Genomic DNA, 26,410 nt, shown 5'->3' with positions numbered 1-26,410 from the left:
AAAGAGTATCCCTAGGCAAGATGTGTGTTGTGAAGACTGCTTGACCAAGACATTCCAGGCATTTCTGTCTCTCACTAAAGCCCCCCATGCTTCTACTTTGAGACTTCTGTCACTGAGCTTTCTTCCTTTTTAACTTCTAATTAAGAAAACAAAACTTTCTGTGTTCCTCCCAACAAGCTCCTTTTTCCTGACAACTGTCCAGATTGATAGCACACCTGCTCAGTTGTTTCTCTAACATTCTTATAAAATTGCTCAAAGCCTCCTTCTAAGTCGGTTTTAAAATCCTTTTATCTGCAAGGCTAAGAACCCAGGAAAAGGGCCCTTGGTTACAACCTCACAGATCTTGCTCTGAAGAATAGAGCTGCCTTCTCTGCTGGGGTGAGAGTTTCTAAAGTGCTGGCTGAAGTTTAGAGCTCTATGTTTTAGGATTTTCCTAGGCTGTGTTTGTGACAAACATATTTGTGGAAGGAAATACTTTTATTTTCTTCCTTGAGGGAGCCTATGGCATACCTTGTACTTAACACCGGTGGGTCTAGTTACTCATGGGGATATTAATTGATGGATGAATCCAGTTGATCAGGAGAAAGCACCAGGACACAGATAAAACTCCAGTGAAATAGAGTTTATTAGCAAAGGAACAACATGGGGCAGATTCCCTTCCTGGCAGGAAAAATGTCTGCCCCTGGTCGTGAGCTGGGGTCTTTTATAGGGAGGCTTCAGGGGTTACAGAAGTTGGAAGTTTTTATTTTATTTTTTAAATTAGGCGGGGGGTGTGGGGGGGTGTAGGGTGTGGGGTGTGTGTGTGTGTGTGTGTGTGTGTGTGTGCGCGCGCGCAGAAAAGCAGGACTTGTAAAACCTGCTCCCTTAGTCTGTCAGCCAGGATCTGGGTCAGGAAGTGTCTGTTTCTGTCCTCTTAAGGGAAAAACTGCTGTGCTGAAGTGGCTCCTGCGGTCTCTGGTTATACAGGATAGAATCTGTTTATTTTGTCTTTGGAGATCAAAGGAAAAGCAAGCTGCCTTTTAGAAGAGTCTGCTTCTCTTGACTTAAAAGACCAGGGTGTTTATTAACTCCCTTTCTCAGGAGGCCCTGTTGGAGGCTGGGAGAGCTGCTCTGTTTTGGAGCCCTAATACTAATGAGTTGTAGTGCTGGCATTTCTATTCTAACGCAGCAGATACAGTCCAGATAAATCAACCTTGTTATACGAATACAGATAGAGCATAGGCAAAACAGATAGGTAGAAAAGGCTGTTCCAATGGTGGCACTTCAGGAGACAGCCACCAATAGCCTGAAGAGAGCCTTTCATCTTTTAAGGTCCTCCATTCCAGTAAAGCCAGATCCTTGGCTTTGCAATAGAAAATAATTGGATGAGCCAATGTAAAAGTGAATTGGAGTTTATTAAAAATAGAAAGATGGTTAGGGAAAGAAGAGGGCACACCACAGGAGCGTGGGTATGGGCTTCACCAGAGTCCTGCATTGTCTCAGTAGCAGCTATAACACTGTCAGGTCACATCTCAAAGAGCTGCTAACAAACTCCACTCTGCCCTTTCTTCTCTTTTTTAAATAGGGTTATAGGGTGGCTCTAGAGGTGCAGTACACAGGATTATAATCTAATAAATAAATTGAGTTAACCACAAAGAAGCATGTATTACGGCAGAGTGGTCCTAACCTTGAATACAAATTCATGAGGCACACAGACAGAAACCATGTTTGATTGACTTTGTGTGAAAATTTGAGGTTTTTGTTTTGGTCTAAAAGGACAACACCTTACCTCTCTCCTGAGAGGATGCAGTGAAATGTGTTCAAATGAAAGCTCACATGTCTGTTAGCCAGGTTGTTGTAGTCCTGTTAATTCCTGGTTAGATTAAAATAGGATGGCCTACCTGGGCAATTAGGGCTTTAAAAAGTGACCTGATGTGTTGAATGATGTTTGAAGTCAACATTCTTATTCAACAGAAATTCAAATTCGTGTCTAACTCCTGTAGTGAATGTAGCATGCACTCCTGTGAAACTGATGTGCTTGCTTCTGTGTAGTTACACCTAGTGAAAGTGTGGGGAGTTACCAGAGAAAAGCAGAGCCTCCCCCTCCCCGTCTTCCTCCCCCTCCTCTCCTCCTTCCCCTTTCCCCTCTCCTGTGTGTGTATGTGTGTGTGTGTGTGTGTGTGTGTGTGTGTGTGTGTGTGTGTGTTAGTGTAAATATATACTTGTGTATATCACATTTGGGGGGTAGGGTTAAAAAGGGAGACTGTCAGCCAGGTGTGGTGGCGCATGCCTTTAATCCCAGCACTCGGGAGGCAGAGGCAGGCAGATCTCTGTGAGTTCAAGGCCAGCCTGGTCTACATAGCGAGTTCCAGGACAGCTGGGGCTACAGGGAGACCCTGTCTCAAAAAAGACCAAAAAAAAAAAAAAATAGGGAGAGTGTCTTGTTTTAAGCAGTTGACTAATTGGCTTGTGCTTGTCAAGGCCTGTGAAATCCAAAAGCTTCTAGGCTGGGTGGCAGGCAGGAGGTGCAGGGGGAAGTGATGGTCAGTTGGAGTGGAAAACTTGTCTGCTAATGGGATTCCATCCTTCTCTAAGGACCTTCCATTCTCTTAAAGTCTGTGACTGGTTGGCTGAGGCCCACCTAATCACCTTTGGGGGATAATCTGCTTTATTTAAAGTCTCTTGAGTTGAATGGCAATCCCAGTGTCTACATCTGCATTTTTACAAAGAGGTGACATGTGTGTATCAAGGTGGGGAAGTGAGAGTCTGAGTTCTGGAGGCACCTGCTCAGGGTTCACAAGAAAACACAGAAAGGACCAAGAAAGAATGCTGAAGAGGCATAGAAAAAATAAACCTCACTGAATTCAAAGTTTTTCATTCAGTTGCCTCAGATTGAAATTTAAATTTTGAAGTGTTTATGCCTGAATTTGCTATGAAGAAAGTAATTTACACTTCATCAATATATAGCACGTTTTGTGCAAAGCCATCCTCAAAGACAGATGTGCAGTGTATCCAGCTTCCCACATGGAGTAAATCAACACAAATCATCATGGAAATCAAGAAATTGGGCACTTTATTACTAATGACAGTGACCCCTAGCCCTCTACCTTTCAGTGGCTACAGCCTCTTCCCTGTTGATATTATCTTTTGCCTGCTTTGAAATTTTACATACACAGGTTCATATAATGTATTTTGCTTTTTTTTCATTCAACATGTTCATTACCTCATAGTTGTAACTGTAATGTTCACTATTGTGTAGTATTCCACAATTTGATTATCTGCTTTACTGTTAATGGCCATTTGACTAATTTTTATTTTATGCCTGTGATTATTCTGAGGTATCTTTTGGTAAGCCTATGGGTACATGCAATATGCATTGTTTAGAATAACTATTTGCAAAATTACCTGAGCTTTCTTTGCTACCTCTGGGCTATGGTATGGTGATATCACCAGTATTTGTGGGATGGTGACCCAGCATGGCATTTTGAACTTATGTGCATGTGTTCCGCCTGTCTGCCCTGGACACCTTCATCTTGCAAAGATTCAAAAACCAAAAGATTAAACACTAGAGTTACATTTCAAAACCCTTGTATTTTCTGTCTGTAATTTTATTTTTAGCTTTATACTATTTTAATTTTTAATTAAATATATTTATCTTTATGAGGTACATTGTGACAATTCAGCACATCTGCAGTGTATAATAATCAAAGCTGGTGACGATGTGTTTTGTGTAGGAATTCTGTGCTCTTCTTTTGTGCCCTTGTTAGGGTTTTCCATGAGTTAGCTGTGCTGGAGAAAGGCCAAGTAGCAGGAGCACACTTCTGTGTTCATCCCCTGACTGAACTTCCTCCCACTCAACCTTCCTGGTCTCCTATAGCCATTGTTTTTCTTGTTCTAAGCCCCATCAGTGGCTTGGTGAACTGGAGCCTGTGAGGTCTCTCTCCTCATTGGCTGTCAAAATCTGAGGGCAGGTTAAACTCACCAAACTTTTCAATTTTTCCTGATTTTTTTGTTTTTTTTTTGGTATTTTTTTTGGTGGGCTTTTTTTGGGCGGGGGGGGCTTCTTTTGAATTTTCTTTGGTGTCAGATACCTGAATTCCAGACAACACAGTTCTTAATTATTGTTGTCAAAGTTATACAGTTTAGAAAGATATGCTGAAAACAGGAGTTTATCGTAAAGTGAGTGTCTAACCACAGGGGCAGAATTTGTGCCAGTGTGAATCCATGGAAGTCTACCACCATATTGGGCCATAAGCCTAATATTTGAGGCATAAAATTATTTTTAATTTTGTCTCTTTTGGGTCTTGTGGGAATACTTAAAAGAACTATACAGGGAAGTAGACAAATATTACTACCTTGTAGATTCTTCTTAACCACTCAAGTAGATTGTTATAATTTATTTCATCCCCTCTAGAACTTTGATTTAAAGCAAAATACAATTTATTTCATTAATTTTAGTTAAGGCCAGTTTCACTGCCTAGAGGGGAGGCTGCCCAAGCAGGTGGAAAAGTGCACCTGAGATCATAAGCACACAGAATGCTGAAGGTTTGCAATGAAAATATGAATTGGGATAAATGTGTCTACAGCTCACTGGGATTGTTTTTCCTCATCTGATGAGTTAGGAGTTAAGACAGTGAGTCAATTGAGGAAGAACTCGTATTTCTTTCCTGACTCTCTGGAAGGTTGAGGTCAGATTTGTTCAGCAAATAGTATCTGTACACCTGAAAATTGTTTATTCCTTCAGCGAGCTGCAGTTTGGGGAACTCAAAAGTAGACCTGTTTTTCGGATGACTTATACTTGTATTATGTTTTCATGTTTTTTAATAATTTTAGTAATATTTTGATTACTTTCCTTTTAAAGCACAATTCTGAAAATTGCCCTTCTATTATACAGAAAACCAAATGCAGAGAAAGCAGGGTATGGGAAGATAAGATGGTGGGAAGTGGGGCCTAAGGAGAAAAACATGCCCCAGGAACCACTGACAGATACCGGGGCCTCTCAGAGGCCTTATCTGCTCAACAGTCAAATTTGAGATGTCAGTGACATTTTACTTCAAAGGGGGAACATTTTATACACACAATTTATAGGAAATACCTATGATTAATTTTACTTTGGTTTCCTGTTCTGGGTTCCTTTTTGCATCTTTCTATAAATCAGACTGTTTACCTGTTAGTGGTTTATCCTTGTTTTGATGGGGAGTTAGCAAAGTAGATAGGGAAAGTAGATTAAGGAATCCTGTGCCTTGTCTCTTCAGATAGTAACTGAACAGACAGTGACGTGTACACAGATGGTTTAAGATAATTCAAACTATGTGCTTGGAGAAGGTGATTTCTTGAAGTTTGATACAGATTCATGACAGAAGCTTTTTAAGAGGGTTAGGAGTTTTTCTTGCCAGTGTCATCTGTACTAAGTTTAGGTTTATATAACTGTTGCACACAAGTGTATATGTAGCTCAGGCTCTGAGCAGTTATCCTTACATTATTACATTTTAATTATTTAGCGTGCATGTTTGTATATGTGTTTATGTGTGTTTATATATGTGGAGATCAGAGGACAGCTTGCAGGTCAGGGATTGAATGAAGGCTATCAGGCTTGTTGGTGAACTTTTTTACCTACTGAGTCACCTCACTACCCCCATAGAAGCATTTTAATAAGGCTGGATGTTTGCCTTTGACAGAATGAACCTTTGAAAGCTTTACTTTGATTTTACGCAGTGTGTAGAAAAAAAAATCAAATCATTATGGAAACTAGAACACATGGTGTTCTGAAGCATCTCAGTGCCCTGACAGAAAGTCAGGCTCATTTATCTTTGTGAAGTTTCTTCTATTATTGGAAGACACATATGTAGCTAATTCTTCATTTGTACAAGAACATGCATTTGTACAAGAACATCTGAAATCAGAAATGCACAGAATTGATAGTAGCAGTCTCTAATGAATGGTACGCTGCAAGTGGTTGATCAGTGAATACTCTCCAGCGGGTGTGAGCAAAGCTGTGGACTCTGGGCAGTTTCTGGGAGACATGGATGCTGTTGCTTCTTTCGATTTCCATCTCTGCTGTTCATGTGCTTAATGATACCACCGTAGTACACTGTTACAGAGCAGTGTTAACTCAGTTTTTATTTTAAAATATACTTGATTCTAGGAGGCTTTAGATTTAAATAATACATGGAAAGAGCAGATTTCAAATATGATCCACGCCTACTTTCCTTATTATTAGCTTCTTGTTCCAGTTAATGAAGTGACACTCACCTGTCGTTACTTTTTCCAGGTTTCCCTAAGGCCGCTTTTTCTGCCTCAGCATTTCCTCCAGGATAGCAGATCACGCTGCCTTCAGCTCCTCTTGACCACGACAATAAACATTTGAGCTGTTTAGACATTTATCATCTTTTTTTGATGAACGAATGTGTTTGGTATTTAATTTTTAAATTAACAGATGAAACTTTTTCCTTTTTTTTTTTTTTTAGTTCACTGCTGTCAGAAGAGTATATGGCAGAATATAAAAGCATTATCTAATTAAAATGTGATTTGTATGCTTAACACATATGAAAAATGATTAAATCACTGTAGGGAGAGCTCTGGTTACTCTCCGTTGCTAAGGGTCAGGACCTTCTTTAAATTCCCATCTACTCAGTGATTTGGCTACATGACCACCTAATGTTACTGCCCATCCTGCAGGAAATGGACAGCTAGCCACCTCTTCAGTTGCCTGAGGCCACATCCTCTGCAGCCTTTTTCATCTCCATCTTGAGCCCTGATGGTGGTACCTGTCTCAAACTTCTCTTCACTGTATTTGATTATTTTATCAACAAGTGGTATGTTTCCTGCTCCTGAAAGACAAATTTTAGTTACATTGTACTGGGAACGGGTAAGAAAAAGAAAGATGGGGTTGTCTTCTAAGCCACGTATGTATGAGGAATCATTTCTCTGCACTGAGGTCTCACATACTAAGTGAAAGTGGAGACTCATCCTGGCTTATACAGCTGTGATAGTTTTAAATATATGGTTTAATAACTGGTAATAAAACTTTTGACTAAAAGAGGAAGAATGCTGGATACATACAATATATAGAACCAAGATACAGCACATCAAATTTACACTGGAATTGCCTCAGGTAAAGCTTAGACAGTGACAGACATCACCAAAATGGAAATTTTATGTAGAAACTGATGTTGCAATCTTTCTTTTCTCCCTAACCCCAATCTTTCTTGCTCAAATAGAAATTTTAGTTAAGAATGACCATAACATACTTGTTTGCATACGTGACTGGGTTAACATTTATTTTGATTCAAGATAAGTTGATATAAAATAAATTCCTGAGAGTAAATATGAACTACAAATAAGTACTTTTAAAAATAGAAGCACTTCCTTACATATACATGTATACATTAAATGTACATTAGTGTGGTATCTATAGAATAAGAAAAATTTGATCTGGGCTCAGGGCAGGATGGGAACAAAAACTCATTTTTCCAGGCTACAGAAGTCAGCATTGTCCCTGAGTCCTGTGCTCATGGATGTATACTAACAGGCTGTAACAGGAGTAAGCAAAGCAAGACCCATTTGGCCCTCTTCCAAATTGTATAAATAGATTATATTTGTCACAGCCAAGCTCCATCACAGATATGTTTTCTGGGGTTGCTTTCGCTTCTAATAGAAGAGCTGGTTGGTTGCAGCAAACATCATTTTGCCTCCAAAACCTACAGTCTCTATTTGTAACTTTACAGGCAAGATTTGCTTACCCTGGACTGTAAACCTTTGTTCACTAACATTGGAAAGGATGTAGTTATTCTTCTGTTCTCAGAGCTCTGCTACCCATAAGACCTTTTTCCCCCAATAGGGATACCATGCCAAGACGTAGACAGGCAGCATCTACTTCTAACAACAGCCATCTATTTCCTTCTAACTCATTTGGGAAGTAGTGTCATGAGTAATGACAGCTCATAGCAGTGGCTAACACTTACTGATCACCAATAACATGTCCTTCCCTGTGAACATCAGTAGGTCTTGCCTCACAGCAACCTAAAAGTAAGTAACCTAAAAGTAAGTAATGCTGTTACACCCACTGTTCCCCTGTGTGGCTGAGGAACCTGAAGCAAGAAGTTAAGTATTGGCCCTTGCACGTAAAGCTGGGATATGGTGGGGGATGCATTAGAGTCTGGCTTAGCTGTGACATGTGTACTGGGCACTGCCCATGATTTCAAAAGCCACCATCTCTTTTATTATTATCATTATTATTATTATCATTATTATTTTATGTGTATGAGTGTATTGCCTGCATGTGCTTAAGTGCACCCATATCTTACAATGCCTGCAGAGGTCAGAAGAGAGCATCATATTCCCTGGAACTGGAGTTGGAGATGGTTGTTAGCCATCATATGTGTGCTGGAAATTGTAGTACTCTTAACCTCTGAGCCACCTCTCCAGCCTCTGCCACCAGCTTTTTGGAGGCCATGTCTTCTTGGAACCTGCAGCACACTGCCCTCTGTTCTATTTTACTGTTTGCATTGGCAAAATCCCCAACACTAAATTTCAGTAGTTTTGAATAGAAAGCAATTTGTAGTTGAATTCTTTCTAGCCATTGAATCTTGTAAATTCTCTAATCTTTCAGGAACTTTCTATCTTAAAACCTTTGGAAGAATGAACCCCAAATAAGTACTTAGGCATTAAAATGTTTTTCAGAATTAAACAAATCTCGAGCAAGTTTTACCTGCAGGAGATGAATTTGGCAAGGGCCCTCAGTGATGCCTTGGTTGGACCTGGACAAGCTCCTCTTCTGATAACTCAGCAGCATTGCAGAGCCAGGGAAGCCCAGCTCCTTGGAATGACTCATCTTGCTGAGCCAAGTAGAGAAGAGCATTGCTTTTTCTATAGAATGAAGTGCTGGACAGCCTTCCCCCAGATGAGTTATTCACATGCATGGCAAAATCCCAAGAATAGGCAGCAGGTTTAGAGGCAGTTAACAGGTACAGACGTGTTCTAGTTTGCTTTCAGTTGCTGTGACAAAACAATCATACCAACTTGGGGAGGAAAGGGTTTATTTAGCTTACATCTCTCAGATCACAGTCCATCACTGAGGGAGCCCAAGGTAGGATCAGGGCAGGAATCTGGAGGCGGGAGCTGAAGCACGTAGAACATGGAGGAATGCTGCTTACTGGTTTGGTCCCCTGACCGGTGCTCAGCCTGCTTTCTTACACAATACAGAACAACCTGCCATCTCTCCCACATCAGTCAACAACCAAGAAAATGTCTCACAGACATGGCCACAGGCTAGTCCAATGGAAGCAATTCCCCAATTGAGGCTTTCTCTATTCAGGTATGTGAAATTAACAACTAAAGTTATCCAGCATACCAGCCCTATCTGGAAAGTACATTGGGGTGTTCAGAAGAGACTGGTGGTACCCTGCTGTGGAGACTGGATGCATTTGTTCACTGTAGCTTTGTAGTTAGGTTTGTTCTGGAAGTATGTTTACTTTGTAGGGAATATATATTTTAAGCAAGAATAATTTTTGCTTAACTTATATGGGTGTTAAAGGAAAAGTCTGAATTTACTAACTAGATGACAGTGTAATATGTTTAGGGCATCTAAAAAGGACATTAGCTCAGCAGACCGCCAGAGATTGTGAGTTCTGGCCTCCCTCTGGCCTCCCTCAGGCAGAGGGCCTGAGAATGCAGGGGACTGCCTGAGAGGGCCCCCCCCCACCTTGCTTGCTACCACATTGCCTTCACCACTGTGAAGGATTCTACCACCATGCCTTCACCACTATGAAGGCTTGTACCCTCCAGCTGTGAATTAGGATAAGCCCTTCCTTCCTTCCTTAAGCTGCTTCTTATCAGGAACCAACCCTAAGGAAGTAATCAAGGGTTCCTGCAGAGCCTTGCCACCCAGGATGATCAGGACAAAAGCCCACTGTCCTTGAAAGGACTGCTGGGGGAATACTATACAGCTGTGGCAATCCAAGTTTTTAAAGAAAGGCTTGATGGCATGGGAAATGTTTACAGTAAAAACTTACTGAAAAAGTAAGAATGGGGAAAAATTGCATATGGAGTAAGATCGGTTGGTGATGAGGAAGCTGTTCGGCATTCCTATGGAAAATGTCCCAGATGGAAATATGACATGCCTCGCCTATCCCTAGGGATCCTGGTTTTATTCTTCTCAATAATATTCCATATTATATACATTGCATTCTGGGGTGCACGCCTGAGCAGACGTCTTTGACCTTCCCTTATCTGTGACCCAAACAGGTAGCTTCTCCCATGGCCCCTTTCCCAAAGCCAAGTCCCGAGAGCCCCCTTCAATCCCTTGCGAACTTCATGTACAGGTAACTAACTCCCCACCTCGGCCTCTGTCTATGATAGAGTTTTGCTCCTGCACTCACTTTGCTGATAGATGTGGTTTTGGTTTTGGTTTGGTTTTAAACTTTTATATCATCTAGAAGAGCTTTGCAGAACCAGGGCGTTGGCTGGCTGGGGGATTCATCCAGACCCCTGGGCCTGTTTCCTGCCTGCTGAGGACTTGCTGCAGCCTGCTGTGCCCAGCGGAGAACCAAAGCTCAGGCTTCACACCCTGAGCAGCTGAGCAGCCCTGGGCTCCCTGGCTCTGCCCTCCAGCTCCATTTGCCCAGGCTCAGTTTCCCTGCCCAGGATGTGAGGGACCAGGATGTACAAGAAAGGAACAATGTGGGAGGGGTGAGCTAAGGAGCACTTCCCGCTATCCCAGGGCCCAGGGGTCCTGTGACCCAGCCCCCAGCAAACTGTGCCAGCCCCCAGTAAACTGTGCTTTAAAGGCCAAGACAGCTCTCCCAGCAGCCTGTGGGCAGAGCCAGGCACAAGGCACCATCAGGACTGGAGCAGAACTCCATAATGAACCCCTGCTGTCGCGGTTTAGGGTGGAATACCGGTTTAGGGCGAAATACATAAGACCCAGTTTAGGGTGGAATACATAAGTGTAATTGCTTTTGTATTTTGGACACTCATTAGGAAAGTAATAAATGTTATTATTTATTAAAAACTAATAATTAAATAAAAAGGATATTATTGTTATACCCCAAAGAAAATAATTATATTGTCATATTTTTCCATAATGTTTAATAATTTTATAGTAAAATAAAGGCATTTCTAGGTAATGTTAATGGTCTAGATCTATGTTTATTTCTTCAAATTTGTTTGAAAATCTTTTCCTTAATTTTCAGCTTCAGGCAGAACGGTGTGGGTGGGAGTAAAAAGACTGTGCTGACCATGCCATCTCTTATTGACTCTCAGTGACTTTCATGTTCTCAGAACAACACCACACCCCTATCTTTAGAGTGCTTTCTGGCCCTTGCACTAACTGTTCTAGACACATCTGATGCTTGAACTACTGTCACTTCATCCTTCACATACCACCCCAGTGGTCTGATCACACTAACCTGTGCTGTTTTAAACTTCATAGAACTTTAAACATGTACAAGCTTATGTAGGATAGAGTTTAGTTGGAGTATAGCTATTTATTTTCCAGGATCTTACATGGTGTCCTTTGAATTACATGGGTATGTTAATTTCCTATACTCAGATGTTAAAATTATAGCAAAGTTTTACTTCTGAAATTCCTTGATACAGAATGGTAAAGATACAGCTGTTTAGTAAAACTTAGTTTTGCTAACATTTTTGAGGCTTTTATAACATGTCATTTGAATAAATAGTTCAACCATCCATTTTAATCCTAGATCTGAAGACTTGTAATATGAGGGCCAGTTTTCCTAACAGCATTTCTGCATCTCCTTTTTCCTGAGCATGGAGCTGTGAGGTGGTCTGCATTTGACTGAGTGTCCTGAAACCACGGGCACAGGCATTTGAAGTGCAGCCCTACTACACTGCAGATACAGAAACACAAATATGTGTGGTCTAAGAGAAATGAACTTTGAAAGACTTTACATGTTCTCCTTGTGAGTTTTTTAAAAACTACATCTAGCTTCTTTCCAATGCTTAATAAGAATATTTTCAATTTAAAAGGCTTATATACTAGGGATCATTTAAAAAATTTTAAGTTGTGACTGTTTTCATCAGAAATTAGCCATTCCTGCTGTCTTCCATACAAATAATCTTGTGATTTTTTGAACTTAAACAAAGGATAGGCTCAGGTTTAAGTCTCTAAAACAGGTAAATAATTCTGAGAGCTTATGCGCTCTTTTTCCTTCAGGCAGACTTTTGGTGTTAATGACTGTGAGCACACAAGTAGAATCTGCTTTTATCTTGCTTAATACATACCATGTGGCTTTTAAACTTTACCTTATATTTTATTTATTTATTTATTATTTATTTATTTTGTGTATCAGTATTTTACCTGCATGTAAGTGTACCTTTGTGTGCAATGTCTGTGGAGTCCAGAAGACGGCGTTGGATTTCACAGAACTGGAGTTATGGATGGTTGTTAGCCACCGTGTAGGTTCTGGGAACCAAACTCCAATCCTCTGAAAAAGCAGCTAGTGCTTTTAACTGCTTAACCATCTCTCCAGCCCCACCTTAGTATTTAAAAAAAAAAATTTTTTTTTGAATTTTTGTGGATATCATACAATGCATTTTAATCATATTTAGACCCCTCCCCCTCTGTACTCCCAACCACCCCCCCACAGGACTTAATGCATTTTTGTCATATATGGTAAGGCCTATTGTGTAAAGTTTGTATACCTGGATATCCCTCAGTGTGAGTACATCCACTGGAACTTGTTTAGCCTATCTAGTATCACTTCCTTAAAGAAGATCAGGTCTCCCTCACCCAGCAGTAACCAACTGCCATGTTTCCTCACCAAAGTTGTGGCCTTCTGCCTATTTCCCAAGTTCTATGCTGGCTTTTATCTGGTTTGAGTTTGCATGGGTCTTGTGCATGCTGGCACCGTTGCTGTAAGTTCATATAAGCAAGATCCCAGAAACATGTAAGAATCTGTTTTCTTATGATCATGCACCTCCTACCCTGACTCTTACAGTCTTTCTTCCACAATGGTTCCTGAGCCCTGGATAGGTGAAATTCAATATAGGATTTCTGTCCAGGGACTCCACACTCTGTAGTCTTATTGTCTACACTTTGGCCAGTTGTGGTCTTTTGTGTCCATTGCCCTCTGTTGCATGAGGAAGCTTCGCTGATGAGAGAGGTGAGAGATGGCATTAGTAGTCTTTCTACTCCTTGTTCCACTATATTCCATGAGCTTTATGTATAAAAGTTGGATTATAGCTGTGTCACTTACAGTTGGGCATCTCACAGAAACTTATTCTCTGTGTGTAACCATTTGTAGAACTCTGTAATCATCTCCGTCTATTGTAAAATAAACTTTGATGAGTAGTGACTGGCATACTTGTCTGTAAATATAAAGATCCATATTTAGCATATAGTAAGAAATTACATTTGTCTAGGGATGTGACAGACTCAGGGTTTTCTCTAAGATCTACAACCTTTCCAGCAATGTGTATTTGGCTATGCTTACAGTGCTACACATGAGTTACCTCCCATTGAGTGGGCTTTAAGTCCAATTAGGTAGCTGTTGATTACCCCTAAGATAAAAATGCCACTACTGTACCAATATAGTTTGCTTTGTTGGCCATTGTTGTGGTTATTAGGCTTTAAAGCTGGCTTGAATTGCTGCAAGCTTAGCAGCTTGCAACTATGAGAGATAGTCTTCAGGGAACAGGCTTCCAGTCAGTTCCAGCTCCATTGCTCCAAGCCCTGTGTCCAAAGTGTGTCCTGTCTTCAGTAATAGGATCTTACCTTCAAGTTCTAGGAGAAATCAAAGGCTATGTAATTTGGGGAGTCTCTTGGAGTACTCTGACCAACAACTCTGAGTCTGGCACTGAGTTTCTTATTATATACACATGCACTCATGTACAGATACTATATGTGTACTTTTTTTTTTTAATAGACTTTTATTTTTTGTCTTTTTGAGACAGGGTCTCCCCTGTAGCCCCACCTGGCCTGGAACTCGCTATGTAGACCAGGATGGCCTCGAACTCACAGAGATCTGCCTGCCTCTGCCTCCCAAGTGCTGGGATCAAAGGCATACGCCACCACACCCAGCTTCATATGTGTACTTTTTAAGTAGGCTTTTGAGCTAATGCATTCCCCTCTGGTTTTACACTAGCTAAACATTATTTATCTCTCACCTCTCTCTCTTCCTCTCTAACCCTCCGTAGTCTCTCCTCAGTTAAAGTACCCCCTTTTTTCCCCACTTCCCCTTTGATAATACCTGTCTCCTGTGATTCCCCTTCTTGAGCTCCTCCTCCTTTACCTCCAAGGTTCCTTGTGTAAACCCCCTCTTGCCCTTCCAGTTAAATATTTCAGTTTTATCCATCTCATGCTTGGTAACATCTATCTCCTACTATCCCTCTCTCTCAGTCTCCCTTTAGCTCTATGGTTTCTTTCCATTTTCCTGTCTCCTGAAGTTATATATTCGGATGTACACACATCTAGGTATTTGGAGCTAAGATCCACAAATGAGAGAGAACATAAATCAGTTGTTTTCCTGAGTCTGTGTTACTTCACTTATTATAACAGTTTCTAGCTCCATCCAATTACCTGCAGATTTCATGATTTTGTCTTTCTTTTCTGCTGAGTAGAACGCCATTGTATAAATGAACCACATTTTCATTATCCACTCCTCAGTTCAGGGACACTTAGGTTGCTTCCATCTCTTAGGTATTGTGAAAAGAGCAGCAACAAACATGGATGTACAAGTGTCTCTGAAGTAGAATGAGTCCTTTGGGTGTATGCCAAGGAGTGGTATAACTGGATTATATGGTAGATTCATTTGTAGTGTTTTTCACTCTGCTTTTCCTAGTCATTGCACGAGTTTGCAATCCCACGAACAGCGAATGAGCACTCCCCTTTCCACATATCCCTTCCAGCATTTCGTGTCATTTTCTTCTCTTGATCTTAGCCAATCTGGGGTAAGATGAAATCTTAAAGGGGTTTTGATTTGCAGTTCCTTAATTACTAAGGATGCTGAATATTTTTAAGGTGTTTCTTAGCTATTTTTACTTTGTCTTTTGAAAACTCTGCTCAGATCCATAGCCCATCTGTTTTTCATAAAGTTTTAATTGAGTTTCTTTGTGTATTCTATACAGAACATCTTAATCATCTTTATACCCTCTTCCCCTTTGACACCCCCACATAGACACCCTCACCAGAATTCATGAATTCTGTCATTTGTGTTAAGATCTACTGAGTCAAATTAGTATTCCCAGATATCCCTCAGTGCAAGTTCATCCACTGAGGTCTAGTCAGCCTATCTACAGCCCCTCCCTTTAAGAAAATCAGCTCTTCCTCACCCAGCAGTGATCAGGGGTCAGTACCTGTTCGACTAAGATTGGGGCCTGCTGCCCATTTCTATAGATCTGTGATGGGTTTTTGTCTCCCTGAATTTGTATGGGTTTTGTATGTGCTAACACTGTAGGTTCATATGAGCAAGGTTCATATGCTGTGGGTTCATATGAGCAAGGTCCCAGGAACCTGTAGAACCTCTGTTTCCTTGTGGCCATGCACCTCCTCTCTGGCTCTTAGAATCTTTTCTTCCACAATGGTCCCTAAGCCCTGGTTTAGAAAAGATTAATAAAGGAGTTCTGTCCAAGGACTCACATTCCGCAGACTCTTATTCTCTATGCTTTGGCCATTTGTTTCCTTTTGTGCTCATGGCATGAGGGAGCTTTGTTGATGAGAGTTGAGAGATGCATTAGTGTTCTCTCTACCCTTTGTTCCACTATGTTCCATGAGCCTTAGGTGTAGAAGTTGCATTGTAGATGTGTCACTTAGGCTTGGGCAATTCACAATCTCTGTGTATGACCAGTGTTGAGCTCTGTAACAATTTCCATCTGTTAAAAAGGAGCTTCTTTGATGAGTGGTAAGTAGGATGCTTGTCTGTAAGTAAGGACCTATATTTTGTAAGAAATTACATAATAAGAAATTACATTTGTCTAAGGATGTAACATTTGGGGTTTTCTCTAAGATCTATGACCTCTCCAGCAATGTATATTTGGCTGCATTTATAGTACCACACATGAATTTCCTCCCATTGAATAGGCTTTAAGTTCAATTAACTGTTGATTACCCCAAGATAAAAGTGCTACTAATGCCTCAATATAGGTTTCTGTGCTGATCATTGACGTGGTCATTAGGCCTTAAAGCTGTAGTTGTACTATTAACTGATGTTCTTCCTTATCAGTTTGCATAGCCATGAGAGCTATGAGAGCTAGCCTTCCGGGGAGGTGGCTTCAGGTCAATTCCACCTCCATTGCTCTAAATCCTTTGCATAAAGTATGTCCTGTCTCCAGCAATAGAGTCTTACCTTCAAGTTCTGTGATGCAATCAAGGGCTTTAGCAGTAGCCTATGTAATTTGGGGAGTCTCTTGGACTACCCTGGCCAACAGCTCAAAGGGAGGTTTCTCCTGTCTGCCACTGTTTTCTTATTATGCAGACTTTGGTCGCACACATGGACTCATGTGGACATACTGTGTGCATAATTTATCAGTAGATTTTTGCACTCATACAATTCCCTCTCATTTTGTCCAACCGTCTATGCATTATTTTGTCTCTCCTTTCTCTCCTCCTGTCTAACCCTCCCTCCACACCCTCCCCAGTTAAATTATCCCCATTTTCCCCATTTCTCCCTTAATAATGCCTGTCTCCTATGGTCCCCCATCTCTTGAGCTCCTTCTTCCCCTTTAACCCCAGAGTTCTTTGTAGCCCATCTTTTAATTGGGTCATTTGCTTCTTGATTCTTTGTTTTCCTGAGTTCTTTGTATATTCTGGATATTAATCCTATTTCAGATATGTAGTTGGTGAAGATTTTCTCCACTGTGGATTTTCTCTTCACTTCCTTGGTTATTTCTTTTGCTGTTCAGAAGCTTTTTAGTTTAATGAGGACCCACTTGTCGATTGTTGACCTTAATTCATCAGCAACTGATGTCTGATTTAGAGATTCCTTTCCTGAACCTATATCTTGCAGGGTACTCTCTCTGTTTTCTTCTAACAGTTTCAGAGTTTCATATTGAGGTCTTTGATCCCTTTGGAATTGACTGTTGTGAAGGGTGATAAATAAGGGTCTGACTTCATTCTTTTACAAGTGGAGATTAAGTTTTGCCAGCACCATGTGGATGCTGTTGAAGATGCTGTCTTTCTTCCAGTGTGTGTTCTTGGCACCTTTGTCAACTGTCAAGTGGCTAAAGTTGTAAACACTGTTTGGGTCTCCAATTATGCTCCATTTATCTATGTGTTTGGTTTGTACCAGTATCATGCTGTTTTTATGATGATTGCTCTGTAATACAGTTTGAGATCTGTGATCCCCCCAGCACTGCTCTTTGTACTTAAGATTGCTTTGCCTAACCGGGGTCCTTTATTATTCCATATGTATTTTAGGATGCTTTAAAAAAAAATTCTGTGAAGAATTTCATGGGGATTTTGATTGACATTTTTTTGAATTTATAGATTACTTTTGGTAGGATGGTCATTCTTACAATATTAATTCTACCAATCCATGAGTGAGCACAGGAGTTCTTTCCCTCTCCTGATGTCTTCTTCAATCTTTCTTCCAAGTTTTAAAATTTTCATTGTAGAGATCTTTAACATCTTTGGCCAGGTTTATTCCTAGATATTTTTTGAGGCTATTGTGAATGGGAGGGTTTCCTTGAACTATTTTTCTGATTTATTATTTGTATCTAGAAAGGCTACTGATTTTGTAAACTGATTTTGTAGCCTACCACTTTGCTGAAAGTATTGATTGTTTCTAAAAGTTTTCTTGTGGAATTTTTGGGATCTCATATATAACACCACTTCCAAATAGGGGGGTAATTTGACCTCTTCTTTTCCAATTACTACTCCTTTAATTTCTTTCTATTGTATTATTGCTCAAGCAAGTGTTTCAAGTACTACATTGAAAAAGAGTGTAGATAGTGCTCAGCCTTGTCTGGTTCCTGATTTTAATGGGAATGCTTCCAGTTTTTCTCCATTTAGAATGATGTTGGCTATGGGTTTGTTGTATTTAGCTTTAATTACGACAAGGTATGTTCCCTCCAGTCCAATTCCCTCTAAGACTTTTAATGTGAATGTCTGATGCATTTTGTCAAAGGCTTTTTCTCTATCTATTGAGATGACCACGTGATTTTTGTCTTTAAGTCCACTCACAAGATTTAGTACATTCATTTACTTACATATGTATATTGAGCGATCCCTGCATCTCTGGAATAAAGCCAACTTAATCATGGTGGATGATCTTTTTGATATGTGTCTATATGAAGTTTGCAAGTATTTTGTTGAGAACTTTTGTATCTCTATTCATTAAGGATATGGGTCTATGGTTTTCTTTTTTGTTCTTGCCTTACCTGGTTTTGGTATTAGGGTGATACTGACTTCATGGAAGGGGTTTGAAAGTTCTCTGTTTCTATCTTCTTGAATAATTTAAGTAGTTTTTGTTGTAGATCTTCTTTAAATGTCTGATAGAATTCTACAGTGAATCTAACACCAGGGCTTTTTTTCAATCAGGAGGTTTTTCTATTACTGTTCCAGTTTCCTTATTTGTTATCAGTTTGTTTAAGCTGTTGATCTCTTCTTGATTTAGCTTTGGTGGTTCCCATGAATTAACAAATTCATCCATTTCTTTTAGGTTTTTAAATGTAATAGAGTAGGTTAAAAACCTATAGGTATTCCTTATTATGTTCTGGATCTTTTTGGTGTCTGTTTTGATGTTTCCCCTTTCATCTCTGATTTTGTTAATTTTAGTGTGCTTTTTCTTCCTTTTAGCTAACTGAGTGAGGGTCTATCTTGTTTGTTTATCTTGTCAAAGAACCAGCTCATGATACATTGATTCTTTGTATTGTTTTATCTGTTTCTATTTCATTAGTTTCTGCTCTCATTTTTGTTTTATCTCCTTGTCTGCTGGGTTTTGTATTTGATTTGTTCTTGCTTTTTCAAAGTCTTGAATTGTATTGTTAAATCACTCATTTGTGCTCTTTCTGATTTTTTAATATAAGGGGATGTTTTCCTTTTAAAGTGCCCTAGAGGTTTGGTTGTGTTGTATTATCATTTTCATTTAGTTCCAGGAATACTTTCATTTCTTTCTTAATTTCTTCTTTGACTGATTCATCATTCAGGATTATGTCATTTAATCTCCAGAAATTCGTGTAATTTGTATTTGTTAAGGTTTGTTTTGTGTTCCAGTATGTGATCAATTTTAGAAAAACTTCCACTGGCTGCTGAATAGGAAATGTACTCTTTGCTGCTAGGGTAGAATATTTGGTAGATGTCTGTTAGGTCCATTTGATGTATGGTACAATTTAATTCAGTTGTCTCTCTGTTTATTCATTGTTCAATTGGCCTGTCTATTGGAGATGGGGTGTTGAATTTACCTACTGTTATTGAGTTGGGCTTAATCTGTGTCTTAGTACTAGAGAACTGTTTTTATGAAATTGGGTGCACCAGAGTATGGTGAATATATGTTTATGATTGTAATATCTTCTTAATCAACTTTTTTTATCAGAATTAAATGCCCCTTTTTATCTCTTCTGTTAGTTTTAATTTGAAGTCTATTTTGTCAGGTATTAAAATTGCAACACCTGCTTGTTTCTTAGTGCCATCTATTAGAAACCTTTTTTTCTGTCCTTTCACCCTAAGGTAGTGCTATCCTTAAAGGTGATGTGAGTTTCTTGGAAAAAAAAAAAACAAAAAAGATGGATTTTGTGTCTTAATCTATTCACCTACCCTGTGTCTTTTGACTAGGGAGCTGAGGCTATTGATATTTAAAGTTATTATTGAAAGATTTGTAATGGTTATTGTCTTTTTAATTTCTTTTTGCAGTTTTGGTCAAATTTTGTGTTTCCACAATTATACTTTCATTTATTTTCTTTCTGTTGTCTCTTGGGTGGTTTGGTAGACGTGAATTCTTTCAGCCTATTAGTGTCATGGAAGATTTTTCTTTCCTCTTAACTATAATAGATATTCTAGGTAAATTACTCTGGGTTGTCATCTATGATCATTTAGAACTTGGTATACTTTGTCCCAGGCTCTTCTGGCTTTCATACTTTGCATTGAAAAGTCAGCTATAATTCTGATGGGCTTTCCTTTATATGTGACTTTGTTTTTTTTTTTTTCCTCTTGCAGCTTTCTATATTCTCTCTATGATATGATATGACATGGTGAGTTTCTTTTCTGGTCCTGTCTATTTAGTGTTCTGTGCTCTTTCCTTACCTCAGAGAAATTTTCTTCTATAATCCTATTGAAGATCTGATCAATGCCATTTACCTGTGATTCTTCTCCTTCTTCTAGGTCTATGATGCATACATTTAGTCTTTCCATGGTGTCCCACATTTCCTTCATAGTCCATTCCTGTGGTTGTTTTTTAAATTTTTCGTATTCTTTGCTTGAGTGGTGCAGTTCTTCAACTTTATCGTCCACTCTTGATATTCTGTTTTGCATTTTATTTATTCTGTTGGTGAGGCTTTCTCCTGTCATTTTAAATTGGCTTATTGAGTTTTTCACTTCCTTCTTCATTTCAGCCTGAGTTTTGTTTAATATTCCTATGTCTTTGAGTTGCTTGTGTGATCTTTAAATTCATTGAATTCTTTTGTCATGTTTACGATTGTTCTTCTAAATTCTGTGTCCTGGGTTACCTCTAGAGAGTTCTCATTTTAGAACTCTTCTAGGACTGGTGATGTTTGGTGGGTACAAATAATTTGGTTTTTCATATTTTTTTTCATTGTTGTTATGTGGATTTCTTTTCTTTTCTTTTTTTGTTATTCTGGTATGGCCTGACTTTCTTGAGTTGAAGTTTGATTCTTTTTGTATTATTGATGTTGCTTGGTTGCTTTCTGATTGGGTATGAAAAGTTAGTTGTTCTAGGCTTCAGCTTCTCTCTTTTGATTTTACATTGGAGGGACCAGATATATCCAGGCAGGCTACTCAGGAGCTCTTCAGGAAGGTGAAGTGGCCCTGGCTAGTTAGGCACAGTTCAGTAGCCTTAGAGGGATGAGGCCTTCAGTAGCCTTCGAAGAAGAGGGCCAAGGTCTAAGAAGAGGAGACTGGAAAATAATTTGCTGGTCCTTACTAGGCAGCAGGGAAGCCTAAGAGCTGCAGCAGCAGGAATGAGACTGCAGATCGTCCCAAAGCAGGGCTATGGACAAGGCAGGACTTGGGCACCTCAATCCTGGTGGCCAAGTCAGGCACTCTCACAGTTTCAAGGGATAGGCCATACCGTGTTATTTTTGAGTCAATGTGTAATTTCTTTGAGAAGGCCCTGGGTCTTGATGGTTGCAGCTACCTAGTGTCCTTCTAGGCACTCCTGTGTACATACTGAGAGCTGTGTGCACCCACTGTGTATTTTATGATTTTTAAAACCTTTGACATTAGGAAGTAGCATGCTAGAGAAAGCCAATGACATATATTCTTGGAAGAAAACACTGTCTTGACATCAAGTAATGGCTTTGGAATTGTTGAGTTGAAGAATCCAAAGATGTTTAGCTGCATGTGCAGGACACAAGCATCCAACTCTTACCTAAAAAGACCAGGTGTTTTTTTCTTGCTGTGATATGAGCTTTCCTAGAAAGGCAGACTTTGGAGCCAGGTAGACTGAGTTAGAATCCACAGTCAGGTGGCTGGAATCTTAGCTATGCTCCTATAGCATCATCTGTCTCTCTTTGCCTCAGTACATTCCTGGTGATAACTTCATAAGGCTATCATGAGAGTTAAATTAATAACAAATGTAAATGTTTAAATCAATGTATAAACTGTGTATCAGGTACTCAGTGAATTTCAGTTTTAGTATAGAAATGCTGCAGAGTAGTCTTTAGTGCACTCTTGAGAGTGAGTAGCAGTAGTAAAGATTTACTCTAATCATAAAAGTTTTATTACTTATTTCATACAAAGGGGTCAAGTTTGAAGGTGAGGAAGTATATTCATTGTGAAGAGGATAATAAAATACCTAAATAGCAAACTGATATGCCAGCTTTCTAAAGTAAGTTAGCTGTAACAAAGAACTTCCCAGGCTTAATGGATTCACACAGTACAAATTTCTTCCTCCCTTATGTGAAACAAAAGGATGTGATTAGGCAGTAGCAGATTGTTCCCTTCCAGGTGGTGATTTAGGGGAGTACAGTCTATTATGCGGTTTTGCCATATTAGAGTTCCTTAGTTCAGATATGAGGGTAAAGAAGAGAGAACAAGAAGGAAGAGAGAAGGAAGTAGAAGAGCATGAACATGAGCTGAGGTCTTGTAAGGAGCCAAGCATGAAAGTGGTAAGTATACAGCGTTCCATCTCCCATTTTATTGTCCATGGCTAGTCCCAAAGCTGCAATCACGGTTTTAGGAAATCAAGTTTCTCCAAATCTCCTGCCATAAGAAGCAGGTTAGATGAGGATCCAAGCTATTCTGATGTTAACAGTTAATTGTGTAACATACATATATTCCTAAAATTCTTTGTAATGTCTCAATCAGCAAAGGACCCAAGAAAATTTATGTCATTATACTTTCTTCCCACTTTAGACATTGGCAGAAAGTGAAAGAACCACTGAGATAGCTGCTTCTGAACATTTCACTGTTACACAGTTAGCTGGAAAACAACAGTGTCCCTGACAGGTTCCCACTATACAACATGTCTTTAGGGGGATGGAGAGATGGCTCAGCAGTTAAGAACACTGAATGTTCTTGCAGAAGACCCGGGTTCAGATTCCAGCACCCGCATGGCAGCCAACAACTGTCCATAATTCCAGTTCTAGGGGATCCAACTCCCTCTTCTGACCTCTGCAGGCATTGCATGATATAGGTGCACTTCCATACATGCAGGCAATACACGCAGACACACAAAATAAAAATAATACATAAAATAAAAATAATAAAGTATTTTTTTTTAAAAAGTGTCTTTAGATTTTGCATCCTGTTAGTCTTCAATAGACAACAAAGGTAAAGACATTAATGATCATTGTGCATTTGAATTACCTTGGGCAGTCTCAGAAGAGATTTTATTGTTGTTTTCCTACTGTTTAATAAATGTGGGTCATTCTTGCAGCCAGTATTTGTCATGAGTTCTGATGAAGGGGTGATGGCAGGTTTGAGATCCTAAATCACTACATAAACTGACTTACTCTTGTGAGATAATTAATAATACTTAACTTGATCATTTCTTTAAAAAAAAAACCCATGATTAACACCTGAATAGAGGGAGCAATTTATTTAGAAGGAAAATAAACTAAGAAATTTAAAGCCAAATAAATGTATTTGGGGCTATGTCTAATTAATCATTGAAGTTAATATACTCCTCATGTCCTCTAATGTGTCAAAGTTCTGTTGATTATTTGAATCTCATTTCTTCTGGCAGTTGAGAAATAGTAAGATATTAATTGTTGATCTCCAGCACTAGATTCATTTATATTTCTCTTTTTTAACTTTTACATAAACTTTATTGAGAATTTCATACATGCATATAAGGTGTTTTGATCAAATCCATGCCTACTCCTTCCCCTCCCATATTTCCCCATCACTTATTTTTTCTTTGCTTTTTTTCTTCAATTCTGCCACTTAGTCACTGTGTGACCTTGGGTTCTATGGGTGGCCCAGGCATTTGTGGCATCAACTACCAAAGTGTGGGTAGCTTAGACGACAAGAAATTCAGGGCTGGAGAGATGGCTCAGAGGTTTAATAGCACTAGCTGCTCTTGTAGAGGACCTGGGTTTGACTCCCAGCACTCACATGATGGCTAACAACTGTCTGTAACTCCAGTTCCAGGGGATCTGATGCCTTCTTCTGACCTCTTTTGGACACTGCATGACATGGGTGCACTTAGATACATGTAGGCAGTACAGTCATACACATAAACTAAAAATATTTTTTTAAAAAGATGTATGTTTTCTTATAATTATAGATTCTAGAAGTCTAAGACCAGGGTACCAGTAGGATCTGCTTGTCCTAGGGCCTTCCCGTCCATTTTCACATGGTCTTCCCGCTGGTTTGTGTCTGTGTTCAACTATCTTCTTTTTAATAAGGTCACTAGTAGGATTTGGTTAAAACTCACCATAATAATCTCATTTTAACTTAATTCTCTTTAGAGACCCTGTCTCCAAGTGTAGTTAGATTTTGAGGTGCTGGTGGTAAAACATGAATTTGGGGTGCTGGAGCAGTGATTCAGCTTGTCACAGGCCCTTAGCCCTGTTTGATTTCTTTATGCTTTCTTGTGGTAGGGAGTGTGTGGCCTGAATAGGCAGCTAGAAGGTCTGTAACCTAATCCTCCCTCCCTCTTCTCTTCCTTCCCTCCTGTCCTCCCTCCCTCCCTCCTTTTCTTTCTCTCCTACTCCTTTCCTCTTTTTCTTTATTTTTTTTTTAAATTTTTGAGACTCAGTAATGTAGCTCAGGCTGACCTTGAACTCATGATCTTCCTGCATTAGCTTCCAAAATCCTAGGATTATAGGCATGAGCTACCATACCTGAGTAGCATAAATCTTGCTATACTTAACTGTGTCATCAATTCCAGGTGAGAGATGACTCTATGCACAGCCTTTCCATTACTGACATTCCACATTATTGTAGTCTCTCCCTGTGCCTCATAGTTTCTTAACAGACTTCCCTCAGTGGAGTCCAGGACATATGGATGGAGAAGATGGTATGAATTTGTTGTTGAGTGACCTGCAGTTGTCACTTTGGTGCTCTTAGGTGCTGTAGATGACTGTGGAAAGCTCATGGGTTTCCTAGTTCCTATAGTGGTCTGCCCAGTGACTTTTACAGAGCAAGATACACACTTCAAGAAGAGTAATCACTCCATGTTAGGGTCAGGAGGCTCTGCATTTTTTACACTGTGAAAGGAGAAACTGTAAAATCACTGAACATAAGAATTAGCCAATTACTGGTGGTGATTTTTAAATAATGCAGTATATATGAAAGAATCTGGCTTTCCTGTGAATATTAGCTATCTTTGGCATTTTTATGAAATGCCTTATGGAAATCGATAGTTATTTCCCATTAGTGTTATAGTTAGTTATTTCAGACTCAAGGAATTATCTATTTTTCAAATCTCTGGCATGTCTTCCTTTAGTTGGCCTAAATACTCTTTGCCTTTGGTCAAGGGATCTGGAGAGGCAGTTCAGCAGTTAAGAGCACTGACTGCTCTTGCAGGGGACCTAGATTTGGTTCCCAGCATCCACATGGTGGCCAACAACTGTCTGTAACTTAAGTTCCAGGGTATCCAACACTCTCTTCTGACCTCCATGGGCATTGCACAACGTGGGTGCACTTACATACATGCATGTAATATATTCATACCCATAAAAAATAAATATAATAAATAAAATATTTTTTAAAGCCCTGCTGCTGTCACATGCTGTCACAGTCAGTTCATATTAAATTACATCAAGCCTGGCTCTGTACTGGGGTTAGAAGGATGGTTTCTGATGTACGATGTCAATAGTGATTGCCCATCAGTTGAGAGAATTTGGGGTATAATGGGAAATACAGTGGTTGTTAAATTCATGCAGCGTGCATTGCTCTAACTAGACATAAAGGGTATATTATTTAGAGATCACATTCAGTTCCATTTAGAGCATTTTAGCTGCTGATCTGTAAGGCAGGGGTACTACTAGCCCAGTCAGTTACTCAATCTTCTGTATGGCAATGAAATAGCTGGTAGCTTTAGGCTCATAGCTTGTTTCTGAATGGATTCTGATTCCTAAAAAAATGCAAGGCATAATTACAAGATTGGAACTTGGAGCCTCATCCCCACCTCTGAGGAGGAAGGAGGGACTGAGGGTTGAGTTAGTGGTCAGTGATTTGACCTGTCATACTTACACACTACAACTTCTATTAACACCCATACCAGAGCGTTTAGAGAGCTTCTGAGTTGGTGAACAAACACATCAAGATGCAGGTAGATTGAGTGGCAAAGATAGAGAGGGCATGAAAACTCTGTAGTCCCCAATACCATCCCTCCACATCCCTTCCATTTGGCTAATTTTTAATCATGTCCTTTAGTGTAAGCCATTAAAAGTAAGTAAAATGTTTTCCTAGTTCCATGAGCCATTTTAACAAATTATCAGATCTTCTGGAGTTGTGGAGAGTCATGGGAACTACTGATACATAGCTGGTTAGTTAAAAAGAGAGGTTACTTGGAACTGGTGACTGGCCTCTGAAGTGGGGGCAGCCTTGTGGATAGGAGACTTTAGCCTGTGGAGTTTGTGCCAACTTTTAGTAGTAGTCAGTATCAGTTGAATCAAATTGTTGGACAACCTAATTGGTATCCAGAAAATTCAAAGGATTGATTTTTGTGAGAAAACCCCACATATTTGGTATTAGAAACACTATAAGTAAAATTAGTGCAAATGTATCCACAAATATGAATTTACATGAAGTACTTTTTTCAATTTTAATTTTTAAAAAATTTATTATTTTTAATTTTTGTGTATGAGTGTATTGCCTGCATGTATGTAAGTGCACCCCTGTCAT

At 39.5% G+C, this 26,410-nt stretch overlaps 1 protein-coding gene across 1 annotated transcript in view; it reads left to right on the top strand.

The window, feature by feature from the left end:
• Positions 1-26,410, top strand: part of Rasef (RAS and EF-hand domain containing) — an 84,152-nt gene that overhangs the window by 6,488 nt on the left and 51,254 nt on the right. The window lies entirely within an intron of this gene.

Source organism: Nannospalax galili, unplaced genomic scaffold, assembly GCF_000622305.1.
Source record: "Nannospalax galili isolate Female #2095 unplaced genomic scaffold, S.galili_v1.0 scaffold801, whole genome shotgun sequence".
Lineage (NCBI taxonomy): Eukaryota > Metazoa > Chordata > Mammalia > Rodentia > Spalacidae > Nannospalax > Nannospalax galili.
Note: the sequence above shows the minus strand (reverse complement) of the source record. Positions and strands in the feature narration are given on the sequence as shown.